Source organism: Pinus tabuliformis, chromosome J (genome assembly GCF_031772625.1).
Source record: "Pinus tabuliformis cultivar Carrire ecotype Pingquan chromosome J, CPIR1, whole genome shotgun sequence".
Lineage (NCBI taxonomy): Eukaryota > Viridiplantae > Streptophyta > Pinopsida > Pinales > Pinaceae > Pinus > Pinus tabuliformis.
In genome coordinates, this window is record NC_142295.1 from 225,204,877 (window position 1) to 225,209,975 (window position 5,099).

Below are 5,099 nucleotides of genomic sequence, written 5' to 3' on the forward strand. Positions count from 1 at the left end.
ATAACAACAAGAAGGGCAGCATAATATACAGAAATAAATTGCCAGACTTTGGTTGCTGATAATGTTTCAAATTGTGCTTGTGCAGATAGGAGTTTTGAAGTCGCTGCTGTCTTAAGAAGAGCTGAAGATAAATTACATAATTTGAAAAGCAACATTAATGATTTCTTCTTCAAAACCCTGTTTTGAAGAAGAATCAATCTCTGATATAAGACAGAGTCTAACAGGCAGCGCTGACATGGATTCCAAAAGGGACTCTCCATAAAATAAAGCAGATTTGCAGCAGGTTTTTGTGGTCGGGGTCGAAAGAGGATTTCGTTCTTCCATGGGTGGCATGGGATAAGATTGCTAGGCCTAAGGACTGGGGTGGATGGGGTCTGAAAAGTCCCACTGACTTCAGTCTTGCACTAGCAGCAAAATCGGGCTGGAGAATAATCTCTATGGAAAATCTCTGGACGAAGGTTGTTAAGAGAAAGTACATCGACCCTATGCCACTTGAAGATTGGATTAGAATGCCAAACAAAAAAGGAAGGAACTGCTCAGTCATTTGGAAAGCCACTTCTGAGGCTTTTAGGGTAATTGAACAAGGGCTGGCTTGGCGGGTTGGGAATGGAGAGAATGTGAGGATTGGTAGGGACCCATGGGTGGGGTGTAGTGAGGCATATGCTCTTTCTCCTGATATGCTCAATCATCTGGATGATATTGGGATTAGAAACTTAAGGCAGATAGCTAATATGGAGCAGTATTCTATTTGGGGGCAGGCTTGGAGGTCTGAGGCCGACCTAGGAATAGACCCCGTCTGGAGAGATGAATGGCAGTTATTCATTCAAGAGCTTAGAAGATCAAATGTAAGAATATCGGATAGGCCAGACTCTCTGGTTTGGGCTCATGCGGAGACAGGGCTTTATTCGCCAAAGGCTGGTTATAGTTTACTAATGAAGAATAAAGGTTGGAACCCTCCTGTCTGGTGGTCAAAACCCTTGTTCAAACTTAAATGTCCTAAAAAAGCTAGAATTTTTTTCTGGTGCGCCTTAAACCATAAGATTCCTACTTGGGAAATCCTGCAAGCTCGGTTCAAGCAAGGTCCTGGAAGATGCCCCCTGTGTTTTTCTGATTCCGAATCCATCCCCCATCTGTTTCTATCATGCCCCTTTACAAAACAGGTTTGGGCTGAAGCGGAAAGACTTATAAATGTTAAAGTAAGATGGGAAGGAGACTGTTTGGCCACAGCCTGGGAATATTGGTGGAACCACTTTCAAGAGAGGAATTTGAGGAATTTACCACCCATCATCTGTTGGGGTATCTGGATCGCAAGGAACCGTAGCATTTTTCGAGAACAGGCGACCCCGGGGACCGCTATTGCCATTCAAAGTAGCGCCATTCTTGAAAGCATTCCTGTAAAGGAGGAATCGGCAAATGTTGCCCCGCGGAAGGAACCTCTTATCAGAGAAGGGATTCCGTGGGCCTTTTTTGACGGGGCAGCACAAAATGATTACACGGGTGCCGGTTTATGCATACATCTTAGCGTTTCACATTCTCTAAAAGCCTCAGTGGGAATAGGAAGGGGGACAAATAATTTTGCTGAACTTACTGCTCTTAAGTTGCTCCTCTGTTGGCTTGTTCACAAACATATCCTCACAGTTCAGATTTTTGGTGATTCGATGAATGTTGTAAATTGGGTTATGGGAAAACATAGATGCCAGCACTATATGTTGATGTCGTTACTTGAAGAGATTCAAATTTTAAAACAGCAGTTTAATGTTTTTACTATTGATCACATCTACAGGGAATTCAATGAGGAAGCGGATCGACTATCTAAAGAAGGCCTGCAGCAAGCTGTGGGCTCTTGGAGAGTAACTGAACAGGACCATGATCAGATCTGTGTGTCGGATCTCCCTCCAAACATATAATCTTTCCTTTTTTGCCTTTCTATATATATGCACTGTTTTATCTGGGTTGTGGTAGAAAATGGTGGCATATGTCAAAACAATGTTAAAACACTTTTACTTTTAAGCTCTGGTTTAAAGAGCAGACTGTCATTTGATAACATGGATGTTATATTTCCTGGGCTGTTTTCCTCATGAGAGGAGGCCCAGGCGGTACTGAAGTTTTTTGTAGCGTTTCTCTTGCTTGGAAGTGGCTGATAAGCCGAGTACAAAAGATGCTATTAGTGCTCTATAGGGGCGCTGATGATCATATCAGAGGAGCTCTAGCTCCTAAGCAGGCAGTTTTGTTCTCAGAATGTTAACTCATATGCATTGTAACTTTTTTATCACTTATAAAAAAGTTCGTTTTTTTTCCTGGAAAAAAAAAATACACAAAAACTCAAAAATAATACTAACAAAACAAATTCAAGAATGAAAAATTAAATGCACTTTTACCTTATCGGTACCATGGATCACTTGTTATTGTTTTGTTGGTGACTTTTTCATTTAATTTCTAACCGATTTTGAGCTTGAGACCTACTTTCCACACACTTAATGCTTCATCAATAGTCCATAAACCAAATTTTCATAAGCTACTAAATTGTGTCGATTTTGCATCTACCAAAAATATGAATTGTTGCATTGCCTTGCTACTTTTAAAACTTGCATTTAGACTTAGATGGTGGTTTGTCAACTATTGTAGTTGGGTTTTAAAATATTTCCAGGTTTTTATGAAATTCTAAGCCTGTAACTAGATTTGATCTTTTTCTCTAGCGCTCCACCCTTATCCCTGATCTCATGCATCAAGAAAATGCTCAAAATTCAAAATTATTGCATCAGATTGAAACAAATTTCAAAGCATGGATCTTGGCGTTTCAAATATAATGCACTTTGTTTCACTAAAATATCACCTCAGATACTCTCCAAATCACAATCTGATGAAACAACTAAAAGAATGCATTTTTGAGTTGCAGGAATGCCCAATTAGCGGTCCATATGCTGACTAGGTCATGACACTTGGCAAGATTTTATTGGACCTTCCTTGGCGAATGGGTATTTGACACTTGGCAAAGTTTTTATTAGACCTTCATTGGCTAATGGGTGTTTGACACTTGGCACTGTTTAACTTGTGGACACATGGTTTTTTTAATTGGTCAAAGGTTTTGTTGCGGTGGGACAGTGAGGAAGTGCCACGTGGATCTACCATTAGTTGCCACGTTGCATCCTTGTGGGAGACAAAATTTCATGAGAGGGAAAACAACCTCCCCATTGCTTGAACCCATGACCTCTTGACTAACAAAAAAGCTCTTTACCAACTCCACTACATTATTACTTGTTAAATATATCTCCTAAGCCTTTATTTAAGATTTAGCATATGCTCCTTTTGGGGAGGGGGTCGGGGCTAAGCCCTAGCCCTTGCAAATCCCAGCGCCATAAGACCATGGGCAGGGTCTGAGGGCTAGGCCTTAGCCCGACCCATTTTCCCATGCAACCACATATGACCAAGTTCTTAAGTTAAAGCTTCCATTGGAGGAATGTGGATTAGCCCCTGATTTTCAGCACCCAACGTGGTCGCATGGCACCACATGACCAAGATTTTCCACCCTGGGGGCTAATTTTATCCATCCTACAATTTTGACTTCCAGTCAGGAAGGCCATATTTGTGTGTCTATCCCGTTTTCTGGATGTACATGCTCGGTTTGGGTCGAATTTTAGGCTTATTAACAACATAATTGGGCAAAAATGTAAAACAATGATATATTTCTCAATTTTTGGCCAAATGAGGTGTAAAAAGAGTCAAAATAGGGGTTTTCGATAGCTTTGGATTGGAGACATTAGTTTTGTCTTTTGATCCTTATAAAAGCCTATAATTTTACTTTTGATTATGAATTTAGATCTCTTATCCAATTTTTATTGAAAAATTTTAAAACTAACTTTGTTCAACTGTCTTTTTTGATCTTCCAAGTCGTAGAAAGTGCAAGAAGAGAGCATACTCAGAAATATTAAAAATCATTATACATTTGGAATGTGAAATTAAAAAGACAAAGTGAAAGGATTTGATCTCTAAATTCAGATTGTGACTCTCAAAACTCTTATTTATTCTCCTTCTTCTCAAATATTCCTTCTCTTTCTACATCGTCATGCAAATGATTAGTGAGTTGGGTGGATCTTACCACACCACTAATTAATAATATTGAAAACAAAATGAAATCTAAATTACAAAGTTTAAAAAAAACACATCACCAAACTTGGTTTTTATTCATTGATTCTATCCTACTTTACTCTACTGGAAATAGAAGAATTAATCAAGTGTATGCATATTTCCAGTGTAACCATGTGCATAACAGGAGTAAAAATATATTCATGCTTATTCTTGAAAAATATGCATTAAAATACATCAAATCATGAAAAACCAGTTGTTTTGGTAATGCAATTAAGAAGTAAGGAAGAATGGAAGATTGATGTGACTTGATCCTTGATTAGAACCATCTTTCAATAAGGCCATGAAATTGATTCCTTTCTTGGTTTAGATCACATTGAATATCTTTCTTTATTATGCATTCCTCATTCTTATATTCTACTTGTTTCTCCCCGTCAAAATTATTGCATGATTTTGAGTCTCTTCAGAGGAATCAAAAGAAACTTGAAGATGTTCTTATGGAGGTGGAGAGATAGACAAGTTTCTCTATGCAGTTAAAATATACTCTTCCTAAGAGGTAGATATCTCAGTTGTTGCTAAGATTCAGGAAATTTCTTGCAATAACATTCTTCAAACTCTTAATTGTCTATGAATTACTCCAACTGGTTGATAATTCCTGTCTTGCACATAGATTAGTACAAAGTATTGAAAAATTATTGAAATCTAATATGAAAAATGATTTTAATCATGCATCTAAGAATGAAGGCAATTAAATGAGTTGTCTAGACTTCAAAATAAACACCTATGTATACCTCCCCGGCAACAACACCAAAGTGTTGGGTGATTTAATTGTGATTTAAATCCTTGTCATTTAATTTGTCAGCGTGGGCTTTCGTAAACTGACGAGGTATACCTTTACTATATGTACTAGGCGGTTATTTTTTAGATTAGATTAATCTAATGAAATTTAAAACTAATTACAAAACATATTAAATCAACCTAATCCAAACCAAAAAAAAATAAATTGAAATCACACT